This window comes from Lithobates pipiens, unplaced genomic scaffold, assembly GCF_037356315.1.
Source record: "Lithobates pipiens isolate NorthernLeopardFrog02 unplaced genomic scaffold, aLitPip1_a1.2 Scaffold_19, whole genome shotgun sequence".
NCBI classification, from domain to species: Eukaryota; Metazoa; Chordata; class Amphibia; order Anura; family Ranidae; genus Lithobates; species Lithobates pipiens.
In genome coordinates this window covers 518925268-518948164 of record NW_027507764.1, presented here as the reverse complement: position 1 = coordinate 518948164, position 22897 = coordinate 518925268, and the positions used below count along the sequence as shown (strand labels likewise).

The 22897-nt window shown below is 49.7% G+C and overlaps 6 pseudogenes; all 6 read left to right on the top strand.

The window, feature by feature from the left end:
• The first annotated feature begins 13411 nt into the window (after nt 1-13411).
• Nucleotides 13412-13530, top strand: LOC143998669 (5S ribosomal RNA; annotated as a pseudogene).
• Nucleotides 13531-14217: 687 nt separating this feature from the next.
• LOC143998800 (5S ribosomal RNA) lies at nt 14218-14336 on the top strand (annotated as a pseudogene).
• A 102-nt stretch (nt 14337-14438) lies between these two features.
• On the top strand, nt 14439-14557 carry LOC144000102 (5S ribosomal RNA; annotated as a pseudogene).
• A 367-nt stretch (nt 14558-14924) lies between these two features.
• On the top strand, nt 14925-15043 carry LOC143998906 (5S ribosomal RNA; annotated as a pseudogene).
• A 1538-nt stretch (nt 15044-16581) lies between these two features.
• On the top strand, nt 16582-16700 carry LOC143998613 (5S ribosomal RNA; annotated as a pseudogene).
• A 325-nt stretch (nt 16701-17025) lies between these two features.
• Nucleotides 17026-17144, top strand: LOC143999064 (5S ribosomal RNA; annotated as a pseudogene).
• The last annotated feature ends 5753 nt before the right edge of the window (nt 17145-22897 follow it).

The following is a 22897-nucleotide window of genomic DNA, read 5'->3' as shown; positions in this document are numbered from 1 at the left end:
ACAATTTACGGGGTCTCTGCTCTCCGGGGAAGAGGAACAAATTGTGGTGGGAACTTAAAAAGTTGAAGGCCCAAGTGGTCTTCCTGCAGGAAACACATTTCACCAGCCATTCCCTACCCAGGTTGCCCACCCATATGTTTAATCAGTGGTTTCACAGTACATCTCCTAAGGCCAAGTCCAGAGGGACTGCCATAGCGTTCCATAAGACGTGCCCTTTTCAGCCAGTGGATAGCAAAATTGACCCTCAGGGCCGATTTGTTTTCCTAAAGGGCACCATAGCTGGGTGCATGTACACATTCGCCTCCTTATACGCCCCCAACTCTGATCAGCTTACCTTCCTGGACGCTACCCTTGACCTATTGACAGACTTTAAAGCCGGGTATTTAATTTTAGGCGGGGACTTTAATATCTGCCCGGACCATCTGCTCGACACTTCGAGCACCCGACCCTCACACTCCCATGCCTTTTTCAAACACTTTCGCAAATCACTGCAGGCACACCTTTTACTTGATATCTGGAGGATTTTGCATCCCTCGGGACGAGACTTTAGCTATTACTCATCCGTCCATGACGTATACACGCGCATAGACCATGTCTATGTTGACCGTCCCACGCTTGAGCTTCTGCAGACGGCATCCATTGGCAGCATCACCCTTTCGGACCATGCACCGGTTGGCGTGACCATTCAATTACCATCTGGTCCCCACAGGGCCTGGACGTGGAGACTGAACGAAAATCTCTTGGATGACTCTGCTGCGGTTGCCAAGGTGTCGGAGACCATCTCCCACTATTTTAGGGAAAACGCCTCGGATGAGATAAGTGCGGGTGTGCTTTGGGAGGGGCACAAAGCCGTGATTAGAGGGGAACTGATATCATTGGGTTCCCAAATCAAGAAAGCACGTCAAGAGGATTTCAACAGGGTTCTGGCCGCCTTACAGGCGGCAGAACTCTCCCATAAGCAGGGGGGGAGCCCAGAGGCTAAGCAGAAGCTTTTTGAATTGCGTGACCTGTTTTTTTTTTTTTTTCCAAAAGTCGTTTATTGAAGTTTACAACAAGCATAAAGAACCAAGGTAGATAAAAGAAAAGGGGCTCAATGACGCCCCAAACATAGAGTACAATTGTGAATGAACATCTTAATTACCTGTGAACAGGAATAAAACACACAGTTAAATTCGATAAGTTGCAAAGGCGTAGTGAATCAGCGTCAAAGTGGGGTTGGTGTACCTTCCCCAGGAGTTTAGTCCATATCAATTCTAATCTAGGTGGAACTAGGTTGAAGAGTGACCTGTTTTTACGTTTATTAGATCGCCACACGTGTAGGCAGGCCAGGCATCTTTCACACAGGTACTATGAACATGGAAACAAACGCGGCCGTATGCTGGCCAGGGCCCTTCGCAAGAAACATGCTCAAGCTTATGTACAGAAGCTCCGTTCCCCCTCGGGTGCCGTTTGGGTCCAATCCAACAAGATTGCCTCGGGGTTCCAGGAATTTTACGCCCAACTTTATAACCTTTCCCCGGCCTCGCCCGCACACGCTCAGCCTCCCAAGTCTGCTGCCATTCAAGAATTTTTAGCGTCGGCGAGAGTCCCTACACTTACGGCGGAACAATGCGTCGACTTGGAGCGGCCGATTTCGCCGGAGGAAATTGCGCTAACGGTGAAATCCCTGCCCAAGGGCAAGAGCCCGGGACCGGATGGTTTTTCGGGTTCCTACTATAAGATCTTCCTGCCCCTCTTAACGCCACATATGTGCACCTACTTTAATTCCATCGCGGAGGGGAAGCCTATCCCAACCGAAGCACTGTTGGCACACATTACGGTGCTGCCAAAAGAGGGCAAAGATCCTACCGTCCCCCAGAGCTATCGACCGATTTCCCTTCTTAACGTCGATATTAAGATTCTAGCAAAAGTCCTGGCAAACAGACTTGGGAGTCTTATGCCCCAAATTATCCACCCAGACCAAGCAGGGTTTATTCGTGGCAGGGAGGCGAGAGATAACTCCATCAGGGCAATCCAACTCATTCATTGGGCACGTAACAGTCCTGATCCTAAACCTTGTATCGTCCTTTCGACGGACGCCGAAAAGGTGTTTGACCGCGTCGACTGGGGGTACTTATGGGTGGTACTGGAGGCTCAGGGGTTGGGGACGCGTATGATGTCCTCGATTATGGCCTTGTACTCCACTCCGTGTGCACAGGTGAAGGTGAATGGGGTGCTTTCCTCCCGGTTCCCGATTCGAAACGGCACGAGACAGGGGTGTCCACTGTCTCCTCTCCTTTTTGCCTTGGTACTGGAACCACTGCTCTGCAGGGTGAGGGCGAACGCAGACATTAGAGGCCTGAAGGTTGGGATGACGGAGCACAAACTGTCGGCGTATGCGGACGATGTGCTCCTTTATCTCTCTGAACCCCTGATCTCGTTGCCGGTTCTGTTGAAGGAGCTGAGGACTTTTGGTGAGTTATCCAATTTCAAGATAAACCTTTCCAAATCTGAGATTTTGCCTATTCACCTCGCCCTGCCTCAAGCGGACCACCTGCAATTAGCATTCCCCTTTACCTGGGCCACGTCTTCTATTAAATACCTGGGCATCCAGTTGACCAACTGCTTTGATGCCTTATATGCCGCTAATTTCCCCCCCTTATTACATGCGATCAAGGCGGATTTGTTGCAGTGGACCAAAACCGCTTTTACGTGGTTCGGCCGCATTAATATTATTAAAATGAATATCCTGCCCCGAGTATTATTCTTTTTACAAATGATACCCATATCCCTCCCTAAACTGTTTTTTACCCAATTGAATAGCATTCTGTCGACATTTGTGTGGAACAGCTATGAATCCCTGCAGACCGGTCATGCGCAGACAGCTATGAATTTTTGGCTATACAGGCAATTGCACCACTTTTTTGAAGCCCATGGCCACTTAATCAGGGACGAAGCGCTCCTTACACCATTTGAGCGTTTTTTTGTAGCAGATGAACCCACTCCCCACCTGATCTCCGAATTATATCACTTGCTGGGCTGTGTTACCGAGGTCGCTAGACCGACATACATACGGGTCTGGGAGAGGGAGCTACAACTTGACTTTTCCGCGGCCCAACTGTCCCACCTCTACAAACTCACGTACGCTAGCTCCATGGAGTCCAAAACCCAAGAAACTAATTTTAAAGTACTGTCTCGCTGGTACAGAGTGCCGGCAGACTTAGCACGTATCTACCCTTCGGTATCGGACCGGTGCTGGAGGGAATGTGGCCAATTGGGCACCCTCCTTCATATTTGGTGGGATTGCCCACGAATCAAGCCATTCTGGGAGGACATCCGATCCCGCATAGAGGCAGTTTTGCATCTTGATGTGCCACTGTCTCCGGCCAACTATCTTTTGCACATTCCTCCGATCCCGATTGGTAGATACAAAAAAAGCCCTCTGCCGCATCTGTTGAACGCGGCCAGACGTCTTATACCGATTTACTGGAAACAAACTAGGACTCCCACAGTGGAGGACTGGGTCAAAAAAGTGAATGACATCAGAGAAGCGGAATATTGGGTGGCAACCTGTAGGGGTACACGGGCTAAGTGTGACAGCATATGGCAATCATGGACAGTCTACATGTCCGAAACTATATACGCTACCTCCAGTCTGGACTTGGCTCTACTGGAGCTAGCGGAACCTTCTTTGAGATCCCACACACGCAATGATGTTCCCACCTAGTGGCTGTTTTTCACCTTCTTGCCCCATGGACGGAGAGACGACTTTGCTGCTGAGACTCGCCTGGTGCTGGACCGCTGCACTTCGCCGGGATGTCAATTAGGCTCCACCCTCCTCCCTTACCCTATCCCCCAATACCCTCTCTACCAGTGGCGGCTGGTGAAGTTTTAAGATGGGGGGGCGCTAGACCACGCCCACCCTTTTGACCCATCCCACTTCTCATAAGCCCCACCCATTATAGAATTCACCAACTCCGTCCCCTGTAGTACATCATATACAAGGCTCTACATTATACACAGGGCCCTATACTTCATATACCAGGCTCTACATTATAGACAGGGCTCTGTACATCATATACCAGGCTCTACATTATAGACAGGGCTCTGTACATCATATACCAGGCTCTACATTATACACCAGGTTCTAATGACACATCAATATGTCTGACAGCCCAGCCACACTCCTCGTTCACCAGAGAAAAAAAAACAGGAAACACAAAAAAGGTGCTCGGGAAACAGCAATAGGCAGAGGTCACCGCAGACAATGAAGTACAAGAAAGCCTAATAAAATAAAACAAATACAGTCATCACATTTAGTGACTGCAATAATGCAATATCTTACATGTTTTCCTTTAGTGGTGGGATCAGAGGGATGGTGATGATCAGAGACAGAAGGATGGAGGTGGGGTGGGGAGTTGGATCAGTGGTGGGTGGGATGGGATCAGGGACAGAGGGATGGATCAGGGACAGAGGGGTGGATCAGGGACAGAGGGGTGGATCAGGGACAGAGGGGTGGATCAGGGACAGAGGGGTGGATCAGGGACAGAGGGGTGGATCAGGGACAGAGGGGTGGATCAGGGACAGAGAGATGGTGGGTGGGATGGACCAGGGACAGAGAGATGGTAGGTGTGATGGATCAGGGACAGAAGGACGGTGGGATGGATCAGGGACAGAGAGATGGTGGGTGGGATGGATCAGGGAGAGAAGAAGGACGGTGGGACGGATCAGGGACAGAAGGACGGTGGGATGGATCAGGGACAGAGAGCTGGTGGGTGGGATGAATCAGGGACAGAGGGATGGTGGGTGGGATGGATCAGGGATCAGGGACAGAGAGCTGGTGGGTGGGATGAATCAGGGACAGAGGGATGGTGGGTGGGTGGGATGGATCAGGGATCAGGGACAGAGAGCTGGTGGGTGGGATGAATCAGGGACAGAGGGATGGTGGGTGGGATGGATCAGGGATCAGGGACAGAGAGCTGGTGGGTGGAATGAATCAGGGACAGAGGGATGGTGGGTGGGTGGGATGGATCAGGGATCAGGGACAGAGAGCTGGTGGGTGGGATGAATCAGGGACAGAGGGATGGTGGGTGGGATGGATCAGGGATCAGGGACAGAGAGATGGTGGTTGGGATGAATCAGGGACAGAGGGATGGGTGGGTGGGGGGAGGCTTCATATGGGCTGTGTGTTTCACAAGAGCCTCCACTGGTATAGACTACATTAAAAGGCTAAACATTTTGAACTGGCATACAAATTGTTCTTTAGGTTTAAAGGCAGGAGAAATTGGCTTAAAGCTCACAAAAAAATCAAAGGCAGTGAGCAAATCTTCAATATTACATATCGATAAAGATTTACTACTACATACTAAAGGGACAGAAGTCATCAGATGATACACAGAATGCAAGCACGATGCGGAGAATATTTTGCATCTACTAAAAAGGCTTCTATTGAAACCACAGCTACAGGAGGTAAAGCTGAACAGCAACCACAACCATGCAGACATAGCAGCGGGACCTAGGCATTCACATCCAGATGCAATACACTGTCACTCTGTCAGGGTTTGATGAGTATATTTTAGTGAAGCAGTGGGGAACTTTTGCTAAAGGTAATGTTATCCTGGGGTGTTGGGGGGGGGGGGGTAAAACACTGGAAGGAGTGTTAGTGTTACTAGATGTCACTGTCTGCAGTAGACAGGCTTTTGGAGAGATTCAGGTCTGACTGCCAAACCGAGACACAGCAAAACTACTGAGTGGAGATAATAGAAGTGCTGATCGTCAGTGCTGCCCGTGTAAAGCCTCCCCCTCCATCCATCCTGTAGCTCTGCCCCCCTCCTGTGGATTTCCAGCAATGCTACCTTGTTGTTTCATAGTGCAGCAGGCCATCAGCAGTTCACATTCCTCTGCTCCTCCGCTCCTCCGCTCGGCGCACTGATCCGACAGGGGAAGACCGGAAGTGACGGCTAACTAGTCTGTCACTCAAACCCATAGCATTGTAAACCTATGGGCGCCGGGAGGATGCAGATCGGCATTTGTACTTGCGCCACAAGGCGGGTTAAAACCCCGCAAATGAAGCGCCGCGTCTGCAATCTTGTGATTGCGTTGACGTGGCGTCTTCACATAGTGCACTGTGTCCAGCGCTGCACTGTATCCGGCGCTCGTACACAGTGCAATTAAGGACTTTTTTTCATTTTTTTTTTTTAAAGGGCCATTTCCCAAAAAAAAAAAATTTTTTTTTTCAATTTTTTTTTTTTTTTTTGTGACTGCCTGGAGGGGGGGCGGCGCCCGGGCGCCCCCTATGGACGGGCCGCCACTGCTCTCTACCCCTTCTTGCCTCTCTCTCACCCTTCCTACCAGTGGCGGCCCGTCCATAGGGGGCACCCGGGCGCCGCCCCCCCTCCAGGCAGTCACAAAAAAAAAAAAAAAAAATTGAAAAAAAAAATATTTTTTTTTTTGGAAATGGCCCTTTAAAAAAAAAAAAATGAAAAAAAGTCCTTAATTGCACTGTGTACGAGCGCCGGATACAGTGCAGCGCTGGACACAGTGCACTATGTGAAGACGCCACGTCAACGCAATCACAAGATTGCAGACGCGGCGCTTCATTTGCGGGGTTTTAACCCGCCTTGTGGCGCAAGTACAAATGCCGATCTGCATCCTCCCGGCGCCCATAGGTTTACAATGCTATGGGTTTGAGTGACAGACTAGTTAGCCGTCACTTCCGGTCTTCCCCTGTCGGATCAGTGCGCCGAGCGGAGGAGCGGAGGAGCAGAGGAATGTGAACTGCTGATGGCCTGCTGCACTATGAAACAACAAGGTAGCATTGCTGGAAATCCACAGGAGGGGGGCAGAGCTACAGGATGGATGGAGGGGGAGGCTTTACACGGGCAGCACTGACGATCAGCACTTCTATTATCTCCACTCAGTAGTTTTGCTGTGTCTCGGTTTGGCAGTCAGACCTGAATCTCTCCAAAAGCCTGTCTACTGCAGACAGTGACATCTAGTAACACTAACACTCCTTCCAGTGTTTTACCCCCCCCCCCCCCCCCCCAACACCCCAGGATAACATTACCTTTAGCAAAAGTTCCCCACTGCTTCACTAAAATATACTCATCAAACCCTGACAGAGTGACAGTGTATTGCATCTGAATGTGAATGCCTAGGTCCCGCTGCTATGTCTGCATGGTTGTGGTTGCTGTTCAGCTTTACCTCCTGTAGCTGTGGTTTCAATAGAAGCCTTTTTAGTAGTTGCCAAATATTCTCCGCATCGTGCTTGCATTCTGTGTATCATCTGACGACTTCTGTCCCTTTAGTATGTAGTAGTAAATCTTTATCGATATGTAATATTGAAGATTTGCTCACTGCCTTTGATTTTTTTGTGAGCTTTAAGCCAATTTCTCCTGCCTTTAAACCTAAAGAACAATTTGTATGCCAGTTCAAAATGTTTAGCCTTTTAATGTAGTCTATACCAGTGGAGGCTCTTGTGAAACACACAGCCCATATGAAGCCTCCCCCCACCCACCCATCCCTCTGTCCCTGATTCATCCCAACCACCATCTCTCTGTCCCTGATCCCTGATCCATCCCACCCACCATCCCTCTGTCCCTGATTCATCCCACCCACCAGCTCTCTGTCCCTGATCCCTGATCCATCCCACCCACCCACCATCCCTCTGTCCCTGATTCATTCCACCCACCAGCTCTCTGTCCCTGATCCCTGATCCATCCCACCCACCATCCCTCTGTCCCTGATTCATCCCACCCACCAGCTCTCTGTCCCTGATCCCTGATCCATCCCACCCACCCACCATCCCTCTGTCCCTGATTCATCCCACCCACCAGCTCTCTGTCCCTGATCCCTGATCCATCCCACCCACCATCCCTCTGTCCCTGATTCATCCCACCCACCAGCTCTCTGTCCCTGATCCATCCCACCGTCCTTCTGTCCCTGATCCGTCCCACCGTCCTTCTTCTCTCCCTGATCCATCCCACCCACCATCTCTCTGTCCCTGATCCATCCCACCGTCCTTCTGTCCCTGATCCATCACACCTACCATCTCTCTGTCCCTGGTCCATCCCACCCACCATCTCTCTGTCCCTGATCCACCCCTCTGTCCCTGATCCACCCCTCTGTCCCTGATCCACCCCTCTGTCCCTGATCCACCCCTCTGTCCCTGATCCACCCCTCTGTCCCTGATCCATCCCTCTGTCCCTGATCCATCCCTCTGTCCCTGATCCATCCCTCTGATCCCATCCCACCCACCACTGATCCAACTCCCCACCCCACCTCCATCCTTCTGTCTCTGATCATCACCATCCCTCTGATCCCACCACTAAAGGAAAACATGTAAGATATTGCATTATTGCAGTCACTAAATGTGATGACTGTATTTGTTTTATTTTATTAGGCTTTCTTGTACTTCATTGTCTGCGGTGACCTCTGCCTATTGCTGTTTCCCGAGCACCTTTTTTGTGTTTCCTGATTTTTTTTCTCTGGTGAACGAGGAGTGTGGCTGGGCTGTCAGACATATTGATGTGTCATTAGAACCTGGTGTATAATGTAGAGCCTGGTATATGATGTACAGAGCCCTGTCTATAATGTAGAGCCTGGTATATGATGTACAGAGCCCTGTCTATAATGTAGAGCCTGGTATATGAAGTATAGGGCCCTGTGTATAATGTAGAGCCTTGTATATGATGTACTACAGGGGACGGAGTTGGTGGATTCTATAATGGGTGGGGCTTATGAGAAGTGGGATGGGTCAAAAGGGTGGGCGTGGTCTAGCGCCCCCCCATCTTAAAACTTCACCAGCCGCCACTGCTTCCTACTGTTCTCTTTTACCTTCTTTCTCTGTATTCCACACTATAAGATGTTGCCTTTTATTGACCTACGTGGTATTGAGCTGTGGTGGTGCGTTAGGCTTCCTGTGGGCTGGCTGGCCCTGCGGCCACTTTGTTTGGCTGACGGGGGGAATCCCTCTGTCCGGAGGGGTCCATGCTGGGATGTCCCTCCTGGGCGGGGGGGTTGCTGTGGGCCTGTCCTACCCCCGGGGGACGCTCGGGAGAGGTTGCTGGAGGTGATTGTGCCCCCCTCTCCTGGGCGGCCCCTGGGGGTGGTCCCATGCCTCCCCGGCCTTTTGTATGACGGGAGGTGGGGGACTGGGCTCCGGCCCGTCCTCTCCTTTCCGCTCAGAGGCACCTTGGAGCGGGGCCCTAGCCCACGGAGGCCGGACTTGATGTGTATGAGCTAGAAGACACTCCAGACGTTCATCTCCACCCGTTTGCCTAATTCATGTGTCTGGTTTGAGCCGCCAACTCTTGGCCACTGGGTCAGTTTTTATGGGTGTCATTGTTTCCTACAGTTTATTTGTTCTTTGTTTGGTCCTGACACACCTGTCTAATGTATACTTAAGTGTGTTTCAATGTCAAAATATCTCAAAATAAAGATTTTACAAAAAAAAAAAAGCCTCCTTTTCCATGACTGGCACTGTAGTGCAACTTACAGTCGCAGCTGTGGGGTTGTGTCAGTTCCTCAAGGAACAGGTTAAGCAGATGCTTGGCCTCCTTCCCAGTGAGGAAGTGGAGAATTATGCAGAAATACCTCAAATTCTGTGTTTCCTGATTTATGCGATTTTGGATTCTGTCCAACAAGCATCTCGTTTGTCTCTCCTGTTGGTACACATGCGAAGGGCCCTATGGCTAAAGAATTGGGCAAGCTGAGCTATCATGCAAGAAGCATTTGATTGGGTTCCCGTTTAAAGGGGAACGTTTGTTTGTAGAAGAATTAGACAAATTAGTCCAAAAAATTTCAGGGGGTAAATCTACTCTCCTTTCAGTCAAAAGGAGCAAACGTCCATCATTTAGGCGTTCTCTCTCTCCCGGAGCATCAAGCTCTAAGCAGTGGAGACGGCCTTCTCAACCCCCCTCTACAGGAAAGGCTCAAGGCCGGGCCCAGGGGCAGAAGAAATCCTGAGGGCGAAAGCCTGCCAAGCAGAGCCCGAAAGCTTCCTTGTGAAGGAGCGCCCCCGCTCGGCCAAGTGGGGGGAAGGCTCCTGCAGTTTGCAGAAGCCTGGCGGGAAGAGATCCGGGATGAGTGGGTGGTCTCTTCGGTATCTCTGGGCTACAAGCTGGAGTTTCAGGAGATTCCACCTTCTCGCTTTCTAAGGTCAAGGATCCCCAGGGACCCAGTAAAGCAAAGACCGCTATTTCTGGCCTTAGATCACTTACTATCCCAGGGGGTGATAGTAGAAGTGGACCCAAAAGAACAGGGTTCAGGGTTTTACTCGAATCTCTTCACCGTTCCAAAGCCAAATGGAAGTGTCAGACCTATCCTGGATCTGAAGGATCTGAACCGTTTTTTACGCATCCGGTCCTTCTGAATACAGTCAATTCGCACTGTGGTCTCCTCCCTGCAAGGGGGAGAGTTTATGGCATCAATAGACATCAAGGATGCATATCTCCATGTGCCAATTTTTCCCGCACACCAAAAGAATCTAAGGTTTGCGGTAGAGCGGCGCCATTTTCAATTTGTGGCCTTGCCGTTCGGGCTAGCTACGGCCCCTCGAGTCTTCACAAAGATTCTGGACCCTCTCTTGGCAAACCTAAGAGCTCAGGGTATAGCCGTCATGGCTTATCTAGACGATTTGCTTCTCATAGAGAAAACAGTAGCGCTCCTGAACCACAGTGTTACCAGAACGCTAGAACAGCTGGAACGCCTAGGTTGGATTATAAACCTAGAAAAGTCGTCCCTACAGCCTGCTACCAGGTTGGAATACCTGGGTATGGTTATCGACACTGCTCAGGGCAAGGTGTTTCTACCAAGGCCAAAAGCCTTGGCCATTGGGGATCTGGTGCGTCTAATTCTGGGCAGAAGATCTTCCCCCATTCGGTTGTGCATGAGACTTTTTGGGAAAATGGTCGCCTCCTTCGAGGCCGTTCCATTCGCCCAGTTCCACTCAAGGCCTCTGCAAAGATTCATCCTTGCGGCTTGGAACAGGAAGCCCCAGTCCTTGGATCTTCTTATGCGTCTATCCCCAGGGACACGCAAGAGTCTCGTCTAACGAGTCTAAGAGTCTTGTTACAAACCGAGAATTTGCTGAAAGGCAAAACTTTTCTTCCTCTTCCATGGAAGATTATTATGACAAATGGCAGCCTGACAGGCTGGGGAGCAGTGTTGGAGGAGACGTGCTCGCAGTGGAAATGGTCTGCGATCGAGAAGCTATTGCCCATAAATGTCTTGGAGATCCGGGCAGTTTATATGGCTCTCATAAACTGGTCTTTCAGACCTGTTCGGGTTCAGTCCGACAATGCCACAGCAGTGGCCTATATCAATCACCAGGGCGGTACCAGAAGTCTGGTTGCGCAAAAAGAGGTGAATCGTATACTTGTCTGGGCAGAAAGGCATGTTCCATGCCTTTCTGCAGTCTTCATTCCAGGAGTGGAAAATTGGCAGACAGATTTTCTGCGCCGCCAGCAGTTGTGCCTAGGAGAATGGGCTCAGCACCCCGACGTGTTTTGGAACATATGTCGCAGGTGGGGTACTCCAGACGTAGATCTGTTTGCGTCCAGGTTCAACAGAAAACTGGACAAATTTGTGTCAAGGACAAGAGATACACTCGCTCAGGGGTCGGATGCTCTGACAGTTCCCTGGGATCAGTACAATTTGATTTATGCCTTCCCCCCGTGCCCACTTCTGTCGCGGTTCCTGGGAAGAATCTAGAGGGAAACAAAGTCGCTTCTTTTGGAAGCCCCGGCTTGGCCCAGGCGACCGTGGTACGCAGAGATCATGAAGTTGGCAGTAGGCAGGCCGTGGATCCTCCCTCTCCGGCCAGATCTGCTCTCACAGGGTCCAATTTACCATGCTGCTTTACACAGTCTGAATTTGACGGTTTGGCTGCTGAGACCCACATTCTGAGAGACCGTGGGCTTTCGGGGCCAGTCCTTTCTACTCTGGTCAATGCCAGAAAGCTGGCCTCCAGGCTTATTTACTACAAAATCTGGAGGGCATATGTTTCCTGTTGTGAACTCAGGGAATGTCATCCTAGAAAGTATGTCATTAGCAGGATCTTGGCCTTCCTCCAGTCAGGCCTAGAAATGAATTTGGCCGTAAGCACTATCAAGGTGCATATTTCGGCCTTGTCAGTGTTTTTTCAGAAACCACTTGCATCACATTCCCTGGTGCGGGCTTTCATCCAGGGGGCTATGCGGATAAGGCCGCCAGTCAAACCTCCGGTATGCCCATGGGATCTGAATTTGGTTCTCTCAGCTTTGCAGGGGCAACCTTTTGAACCTTTGCATCAGGCTTCGTTAGTTCTTTTGACTAAAAAATTGGTTTTCTTGGTAGCCATATCCACGGCTAGAAGAGTGTCAGAACTAGCAGCTCTCTCCAGTAAAGAACCATATCTAATTATTCATAAGGACCTGGTGGTAATGCGTCCCAACAGGTCCTTTCTGCCTAAGGTGGTTTCAGGATTCCATTTGAATCAAGATGTAAGCCTACCATCCTTTTTTCCGGACCCACAGTCCGCAGAAGAAGAATCTTTGCACACTTTGGATGTGGTAAGGGCAATCAGTATCTATCTTCAGGCAACTGCTCAGATAAGGAAAACTGGTTTCTTATTTATTTTGCCGAAAGGCCCTAGGAAGGGCCAGGCGGCATCAAAATCCACTCTCTCAAGGTGGATTAGACAGATTATTTCTCAGGCCTATAGTGTTAAAGGGAAGATCCCTCCTTTTCAAGTGAGAGCGCACTCAACTAGGGCTGTAAGTGCTTCTTGGGCAGTGCATCACCAGGCCTCCCTGGCTCAGATCTGTAAGGCTGCAACTTGGTCATCAGTCCACACATTCACCAGATTCTATCAGGTGGATGTCAGAGGGCAAGAGGATATCGCCTTTGGGCGCAGTGTACTGCAGGCTGCAGTTTAGGTCCTCCGGTCCTTGGCGGTCTATATATTATGATCTGTGTCTCCCTCCCCTCAATCTGAGCATTGCTTTGGGTCATCCCACTATGTAATGAAACTCCTGTGTCCCGTGATGTATGATCAAGAAAATAGGATTTTTATATACAGCTTACCTGTAAAATCCTTTTCTTGAGAGTACATCACGGGACACAGAGCTCCCACCCCTCTTGGGTTTTACGTGGTTTCCTATTGCTTTGCTACAAAACTGAGGTGCCCCCCATATGGGAGGGGTTATATAGGGGAGGAATTGTCCTTAATTTGGGGTTAACCAGTGTCCAATCACCAGAGGTGCCTATATAACCCACTATGTAATGAAGCGCCTGTGTCCCGTGATGTACTCTCAAGAAAAGGAATTTACAGGTAAGCTGTATATAAAAATCCTATTTTTTATGTTGTTGGCGTTGACCTGTTTTTTTTCGCTTGTTTCCCAAGATGACCATCTTGGCGTTTGTCAAGAGGGTGAGAGTGCCCAAAGAAAGTGCCTACGGCCAAATCACCCTGAAAGTGCCCGATCTTGTCTGATCTCGGAGGCTAAGCATTGTCGGGCCTGATTAGTAACTGAAAGGGAGACCGACTGGGAATAGCAGGTGCCGTAGGCTTCTTTTTATGTTGTTGGCGTTGACATGTTTTTTTTTTCCGCTTGTTTCCCAAGGTGACCATCTTGGCATTTGTCAAGAGGGCTGAGAGAGCCCAAAGAAATCTCCTACGGCCACATCACCCTGAAAGCGCCCGATCTTATCTGATCTCAGAGGCTAAGCAGGGTCCGGCCTGGATAGTACCTAATTACAGGTGCCGTAGGAATCTTTTTATATTGTTGGCTTTGACCTGTTTTTTTTCCGCTTGTTTCCCAAGGTGACTATTTTAGCATCTGTCAAGAGTTTTGAGTATGTCCCGAAGCGTTCGCCTAAGGCCCCATCACCCTGAAAGCGCCCGATCTCAGAGGCTAAGCAGGGTCAGGGTCAGATGGGAGACCGCCAGGGTCTATGTTGTTGGCGTTGACCTGTTTTTTTTCACTTTTTTCCCAAGATGACCATCTTGGCATTTGTTAAGAGGGGTGAGAGTGTCTGAATAGAACACCTATGGCCACATCACCCTGAAAGCGCACAATCTCATCTGATCTCAGAGGCCTAGCAGTGTACGGCCTGGTTAATACCTGTATGGGAGACCATCTGTGAATACCAGGTGCCGTAGGCTTCTTTTTATGTTGTTGGTGTTGACCTGTTTATTTTTGCTTGTTTCCCAAGGTGACCATCTTGGCGTTTAACAAGAGAGTGCCCAAAGAGATCACCTACGGCCCCATCACCCTGAAAGCACCCGATCTTGTCTGATCTCGGAGGCTAAGCAGTGTCAGGCCTGGTTAATACCAGGATGGGAGAACGTCTGGGAATAACAGGTGCCGTAGGCTTCTTTTTATGTTATTGGCCTTGACCTGGTTTTTTTTTTCACTTGTTTCCCAAGGTGACCATCTTGGCATTTGTCAAGAGGGTTGAGAGTGCCCAAAGAGATCACCTACGGCCCCATCACCCTGAAAGCGCCCAATCTTGTCTGATCTCGGAGGCTAAACAGTGTCGGGCCTGGTTAGTACCTGGATGGGAGACCGCCTGGGAATACCAGGTGCCATAGGCTTCTATTTATGTTGTTGGCTTTGACCTGTTTTTTTCACTTGTTTCTCAAGGCGACCATCTTGGCGTTTGTCAAGAGGGTTGGAGAGAACGCTTACGGCCACATCACCCTGAAAGCACCCGATCTCATCTGATTTCAGAGGCTAAGCAGTGTCAGGCCTGGTTAGTACCTGGATGGGAGACTGCCTGGAAAGACCAGATGCCATAGAAGGATCTGGCCTGGTTAGTGTCTTGATTGGGAGATCACCTGGGAATACCGGATACCGTAGGCTTCTTTTTATGTTGTTGGCTTTGACCTGTTTTTTTTAGCTTGTTTCCCAAGGTGAGCATCTTGGCCTTTGTCAAGAGGCTTCAGAGTGCCCAAAGAGAGTGCCTACGGCCAAATCACCCTGAGAGAGCCCAATCTCATCTGATCTCGTGGGCTAAGCAGCGATGGGCCTGGTTAGTACCTGGATGGGAGACAGCCTGGGAATACCAGGTGCTGTAGGCTTCTCATTATGTTGTCGGCGTTGACCTGTTTTTTTTCCATTTTTTCCCAAGGTGACCATCTTGGCATTTGTCAAGAGGGTTGAGAGTGCACAAAGAAATTGCCTACGGGCACAACACCCTGTGAAAGCGCCCAATCTCTTCTGGTCTCAGAGGCTATGCAGGGTTGGGCCTGGTTTGTACCTGGATGGGAGACCACCTGGGTTTTCCAGATGCCGCAGGCTTCTTTTTATGTTGTTGGTGTTGACCTGTTTTTTTTCGCTTGTTTCCCAAAGTGATCACCTTGGCATTTGTCAAGAGGGTTGAGAGTGCCTAAATAGATCGCTTACAGCAGCATCACCCTGAAAGCACCCTATCTCTTCTGATCTCGGAGGCTAAGAAGGGTTGGGCCTAGTTTGTACTTGAATGGGAGACGGCCTTGGAATACCAGGTGCCGTATTCTTCTTTTCATGTTAGTGGCGTTAACCTGTTTTTTTCCGCTTGTTTCCCAGGGTGACTATCTTGGCATTTTTCAAGAGGGATGAGAGTGCCCAAAGAGATTGCCTATGAGCACATCACCCTGAAAGCACCCAATCTCCTCTGATCTCAGAGGCTAGAAAGGGTCGCGCTTGGTAATACCTGGATGGGAGACCGCCTGGGAATACTAGGTGCTGTAGGCTTCTTTTTATGTTGTTGGTGTTGACTTGATTTTTTGTTTGCTTCCCAAGGTGACCATCTTGGCGTTTGTCAAGAGGGATGAACGTGCCTGAAAAAAATCTACTATGGCTGCATCACCCTGAAAGAGCCCAATCTCATTTGATCTCAGAGGCTAAGCAGGGTTGGGACCTTGTTAGTACCTGGATGGGAGACCGCCTGGGATTTCTCAATGCCATAGGCTTTTTTTTTAAGTTGTTGGCATTGACTTCATTTTTTTTTGCTTGTTTCCCAAGGTGACCATCTTGGCGTTTGTCAAGAGGGTTGAAAGTGCCTGAAGGGATTGCCTACGGGCACATCACCCTGAAAGCACCTGATCTCGTTTGATGTTGGAGGCTAAGAAGAGTCTGGCCTTGTTAGTACGTGGATGGGAGACCGCCTGGGAATACCATACCAATACCCAATACCTGGTAATACCCAATACCTGGGCTTCTTTTTATGTTGTTGGCTTTGACCTGTTTTTTTCACTTGTTTCTCAAGGCGACCATCTTGGCGTTTGTCAAGAGGGTTGAGAGTGCCCAAAGAGATCGCTTACAGCAGCATCACCCTGAAAGAGCCCTATCTCTTCTCATCTCTGAGGCTAAGAAGTGTTGGGCCTAGTTAGTACCTGTATGGGAGATGGCGTTGGAATACCAGGTGCCGTATTCTTCTTTTTATGTTGTTGACATTGACCTGTCTTTTTTTCGCAAGGTTGGGCCTTGCTAGTACCTGGATTGGAGACCACCTGGGAATACTAGGTGCTGTAGGCTTCTTTTTATGTTGTTGGCGTTGACTTGTTTTTGTTTTGTTTGTTTACCAAGGTGACCATCTTGGTGTTTGTCAAGAGGGTTGAGAGTGCCTGAAGAGCTTGCCTATGGCCACATAACCCTGAAAGCACCAGATCTCGTCTGATCTCAGAGACTAAACAGGGTCGGGCCTTGTTAATACCTGGATGGGAGACCACCTGGGAATACTAGGTGCTGTAGACTTCTTCTTATGTTGTTGGCGTTAACTTGTTTTTTTTTGTTTGTTTCCCAAAGTGACCATCTTGGCGTTAGTCAAGAGGGTTGAGAGTGCCTGAAGAAATCTCATACGGCCACATCACCCTGAAAGAGCCCAATCTCATCTGATCTCAGAGGCTAAGCAGGGTTGGGACCAGTTTAATCCCTGGATGGGAGACCGCCTGGGATTTCCAGATGCTGTAGGCTTCTTGTTATGTTGTTATGTTGTTGCCGTTGACCTATTTTTTTCCGCTGGTTCCCAAGGTGACCATCTTGGCATTTGTCAAGAGAGTTGAGAGTGCCTGAAGATATTGGCTACGGCCACATCACCCTGAATCTGTTCCATCTCATCTGATCTTGGAGGCTAAGCAGGGTCGGGCCTGGTTAATGCCTGGATGGGAGACCGCCTGGGAATACCAGGTGTCGTAGGCTTCTTTTTTTTTTTCTCCAAACAGGGGAAGACGGTCCCCCGAGTACATAATGCAACAGAGAAATACAGAGCAAAAAGCAGCTGAACAATACTTGATACAGGTATATTTCGCAAATGTGAGTCTGCCTTCCATCAATCATAATGATTCAAGGCACGGATAAAGTACAAGAATTTTTGTGTTATGCATCGGATCTCTGTCCAGAAGTCCACCAAGCTGGGGCAGGACCAAAAAATGTGGAGCAACGTGCCCTCTTCTTCTCCACACCTCCAGCATATGTTCGAGGAAGAGGGGAATTATTTATGCAGCTTTGATGGTGTCAAATACCACCTGGTGAGAAGTTTAAAATTTGTCTCCTGTATCTTCGTGCACAGCGAGGTTTTGAGAGACAAAGTGATAATGCGTTGTCTCTGTGCTGGGGAAAACGAGCAATTAAGGTCCTTTTCCCAGTTGGACAGACAGGTTAAGTGTGGGTGATCTGTTTGAGAGAGAATGTGGATCAAAGGGCCTTCGCTCCTGCATAGGGTCTCAAACTCCGTCTGAGGGTGGGCGAAAGTTTGAGTATTGGGGATGGAATGGAGAAAATGATGTTGTTGCGCCGCTCTCCAAAACGGCAGTTGGAAAAGCCCTGTCAGATCTGTTAGGGTTGAGAAAGAAGGCCATTTTCCATCAATGACGAATTTAGACGCATTGTCTAGGTTGGAATTTCTAAGTGGGTCCCCGGTTCAAAGTTCGGATGGTCACGTATAGGGAATAGGGGGGAAGTCAAAGACGTGAGTGTGTTTTGGGTAGCGATCAGGTGACTGACTTTCAATGAAGCCCCTATAGTGGGATGTGACGTCAATTCTGTGGGTAAATCCTTATAGCACCACATGGCGCTTCTTAGCGGAATTCGGGAGTGAGATTGTCCTAGTTGCACCCAGAGCTTAGAAAGCTTGTTTCCATTCCAGTCCAATACACGCCCCAGATGGGAGGCCAGGTAGTAGCATCGCAAGTCAGGGAGAACCAACCCTCCCTGTTGTTTAGACAATGTCAGCTGTGACCACTTAAGTCTGGGATTTTTGTGGGCCCAGTTAAATTAAGTGAGCAGGGATTGAGCTTGCTTAAAAAACGGGACTGGACTTTGGATCAGGAGAGCTTGGAAAAGATAGGTACATTTAGGGAGTATGTTCATTTTAATGAGATTGCATCTCCTGAACCAGGAATGGAGGCCAGAATGCCACCCGTGAAGCAAACTGCAGATCTTAGTGACAAGGGGTGGGGGGAAGTTCAACATAAACGTACGCGCGATGTCCGGTGGAATGTAAGTACCTAAGTACTTAAGGGCTGTATGGGTCCATTTAAATCGAAAATTGGACTGCAAGTCTAGTAACGTTTGCGGGGGGACTGCGACCCCCATGGCCTCTGATTTCAAGAAGTATCCCGTATATCTGGAATTCCCGAAGGAGATTTGGCAAGGAAACTCTGGGATTCTTCAACGAGAACAGCATGTCATCCACGTAGGCAGATATCTTGCACTCAATAGTACCCATTTGGAGTCCCGTTATGTCTGAGTTTTGTCGAATTGTGGAGAAAAAGGGTTCCAATGACAGTGCGAATAATAGGGGCGACAGGGGGCAACCCTGTCTGGTCCCATTCCCGATGTCATGGGGAGATGAAAGCACCCCATTCGCTTTGAGTTGAGCTGAAGGGCGTGAGTATATCTTACTTATCCATGCCAGCATCCGTTCACTCAGACCTATATGGCGAAGGACCGAGAACATGAATGTCCATTTGACCCGATCAAAAGCCTTCTCGGCATCAGTACTCACGAAAAGACAAGGGGTCCCAGATGGCTTTGCTTTATGGACCAGGGTAAGCACCTTAATGGTGTTGTCCCTATCTTCCCTGGTGGGAATAAAACCTAACTGGTTAATATGTATAAGGGACTGCAAGTGCTGTGCCAATCACGTGGCGAGGATTTTAGAGAATCGTTTTAGGACCGAATTTAGGAGGGAAATGGGTCTGTAGCTCCCACATAGGCCCGGGTCTTTGCCCTCCTTAGGTATCAACGAGATGTGGGCTCTAAGGGTATCCTCAGGAAAATCCCCATTCGAACTCAGAGTATTAAATAAATTCACCAAGCGCAGGCCGAGAATAGGGAGGAAGGTCATATAGTATTGTGCGGTATATCCGTCAGGGCCCGGAGCCTTACCCACATTCGGAGGTCCCGGGACTTCTTCCAGTGTGATCGGGTCCTCCAAGTACTCCTGTGATTCTGATGAGAGGGTTGGTAGACCAGAACCGGTTACATATCTGTCTATATTGTCCTGTCCGGACCCTGAATCGGGCAGGTTGTAGAGATCAGAGTAAAATTTTTCAAAGACTTTGGCTATTTGGGTTGGGGTAGAGGCCCTCTGGCCATTCTCATCTATCAACTGTGGTATGTAAGAGGCAGATTTCAACTCCTTTACCGACCTGGCTATGATTTTTCCGCATTTGTCCCCTGACTCCTACGTCAGTTTACGACAAAACTGGAGTGCCGCTTTCGCTTTATAATGAAGTAGGTCAGTAATCTGGGTACGGAGTGTCCCCAATTCAATCTCTAAGGTCCGTGAGGGGGCATGTTTATGTTTTGCTTCCACAGAGGCAAGTTCACAAAACAGATTAGCAAGCTGGTCCTTCCGTGTTTGTTTGATGCGTGCCCCGTGCCTGATAAGTACCCTGCAGAGTACTGATTTGTGAGCCTCCCAAATTATCCCCAGGTCGCAGTCCTGCGTTTAGTTTTCTTGAAAATAAAGGTCCAATTCCCTGGTCACATCTGCTAAAACTTCCGGTATCTGGAGGAGGCTCTCATTAAGGTGCCAGAATAGAGACCTAGGTGAGGGGTTCCTAGAGAGGGTGTAGGTAAGGGCTACAGGAGCGTGGTCGGACCAAGTAATATGGCCGATGGAGGAAGAGCTCACCAAGTGCAGTTGGTCATGTGGAATCAAGAAGAAGTCTATCCTCAAGTATGATTTGTGAGGGGAAGAGCAAAAAGAGTAGTCCCTTTATCCGGAGTGTTGCAGACACCAGACATCAACTTATTGGTCATTCAGTAAACACTTAGTAATCCGCGTTCTAGAGGAAATGAGGAGCGAGGAGCAAGAGGCAGAAGTGTCAACCGATGGCGAAAGGGGACATTAAAGTCCCCACCTAATATCAACTGGCTCTCCCGAAAGTCACATAATCTGTGCAGGGTAGTTCTGAGGAATGTGTCTTGGTGATCATTGGGAGCATACACAGTGGCAAATGTAAAAAGGAGCTCTCCAATGTAGCCCCTAAGAAAAAGATATCGGCCCCCAGGGTCCACCAGAGAATCCTGGAGAACCGAGGGGAGCCTGCTAGAGATCAGAATGGAGATTCCCTTGGTCTTTGAGGAGGGGTTAGTAGAGTGGTAGACCTTAGCGAAGGATCTTGACCGTGGAAAGGGGAGGCTAGTAGTTTTTAAAATGTGTTTCTTGTATAAAGGCCACATCAGTACAGGAAGTCTTCAGTTCTCACAGGAGGATCCACCGTTTTTCAGAGGAGTTCAGTCCCTTAACGTTTAGAGAGGTGACCTTGACTGAGTCTGCCATCGCTCCTCGGGGAGGGGAAGGGGGACGTCAGAGAAAAGCAAAGAAAGTTGAACCAATGTAGGTATTGGGTAGGTAATGGATGGCGGGAACTAAGGGGGAGAAAGGAAGGGCAAATGGAAGGAAAGGTAAGGGGAAAAAGAGGCCGGGCACCTCAACCCCAGGGGGAGAGGGAAATTAAGGGTTGTCCGCACTCAATAGTACAGGAATTGTATACTAAAACAGCACAATTATGCTATAGCGTTTACCAGATGTACACTGGGTTTAAAGCGCCGTCCTACTTGGGTTGGTGGGTAGACAGGTCGGAGAGGGAGCCCCCGGATCCCAGTCCCCCCAGTCCCGGCAGTGGTAAATGTCACGTCTGATAGCGGAATGCAAATAAAAGACAATCAGTAACATCATAGAACCAAAAAACAATAGTATAATCAAAACAGAGGTAGAGCATAGAACTGTCAGCACTGAGGGGTCTCCTCAGCTCGCCCTAAACGTAGGCATGCACGAGGGAGCCCGTCACAACAGAAAAGGCATCACAGAATGGGATCCACCACCCCCCGTCCAATACCCGAAAAGCACATGCAGCCCCCGAACAAATGTATATCTCCCTTTGGCAGATTGTCCTCTCCTTACCCCCTCTCCTCCGTCCACGCCCCGGGGGAAAAGGGGGAGGGAAGGGGGGAAAATAGGGGGGTAAGGGGAGAAAGGGGGAGTGAAAGGGGGGAGGGAAGGGGGGAGGGAAGGGAAGGAGGTAAGGGAGGGAAGGGGGGAGGGAAGGGGGGGCAGCAAGGGAGAGGGGACAAACATGCGGAAATGTCAAGTCCTTTAGCGCACTCACACCAGCAACCACCCGGACCCCATAAGTTTCAACTCCTCCCCTCCATGGTCACCACATCAAGATGAAAGAGGAGCAGCCCTGGTCGGTACATGGAGAATCCAGCAGGCAAGGGGCTGGGGCCACCATCCCTCCATCCAACGGGAGACTTCACCCGACCAGCAGTTCTGGGGCCCACCAATTAGTGTCTCTCCTGCATCGACATCGGGGGCTGTGTAGAGCATCCAGAGGGAGGCTGGGACCGCCCAAACAGTAAGGGGTAAATCCTCCAGGGGGGTCCAGAGTCAAACTGGAGGGAAGCAGTGTCTCGTACCAATAGGCTCAATAAATAAGTCATCCAGGGTGTCCCCGAAAGCTGCAGAAGGCAATGTCGGCAAAGAGTAGGTGGGGGCCAGAGGGTGGGGGACGAGGGGCGCAACTAGGGAGAGGGGACACATATGCGGGAATGTCAAGCCCTTCCAGTACAGAGCACTAGGTATCACTCAGACCCCCCCCAAAGTGCAACTCCCCCCTCTAAGGTCAAGACTCCAGAAGGGAAGATGAGCCGCCCTGGTCTGTACATGAAAGAACCTGCTGCCAAGGGGTTGGGGCCATCATCCCTTCCTCCAATGGGAGATGCCACCGGCATGACAGCCCCGTGTCCTGTCAAGTGTTGCCCCTCTGACAATGTTGTCGGGGTATATGTGGAGCATCAAGGGGGAGGCAGAGACCACCCAAACAGTGAGGGGTAAAGCCTCCAAGGGGACCGGTGCCAGACAGGAGGATAGCAGTGTCTTTTACAAGTTGGTTAATTAGACAAGTCATCCAGTGTGTTCCTGTGAGCAGCGGAAGGAAAGGTTGGTAAGGATTATGAATGGGTGGTGGCCAGGGAAGTGCTGTATGGGTCCATTTAAATCGAGAATTGGACTGCAAGTCTAGTAACATTTGCGGGGGGACTACGACCCCCATGGCCTCCGATTTCAAGAAGTATCCCGTATATCTGGAATTCCCGAAGGAGATTTGGCAAGGAAACTCTGGGATTCGTCAGCGAGAACAGCATGTCATCCACGTAGGCAGATATTTTGCACTCAATAGTACCCATTTGGAGACCCGTTATGTCTGAGTTTTGTCGAATTGTGGAGAGAAAGGGCTCCAATGACAGTGCGAATAATAGGGGCGACAGGGGGCAACCCTGTCTGGTCACATTTCCGATGTCAAGGGGAGATGAGAGAACCCCATTCGCTTTGAGTTGAGCTGAAGGGCGTGAGTATATCTTACTTATCCATGCCAGCATCCGTTCACTCAGACCTATATGGCGAAGGACCGAGAACATGAATGTCCATTTGACCCGATCAA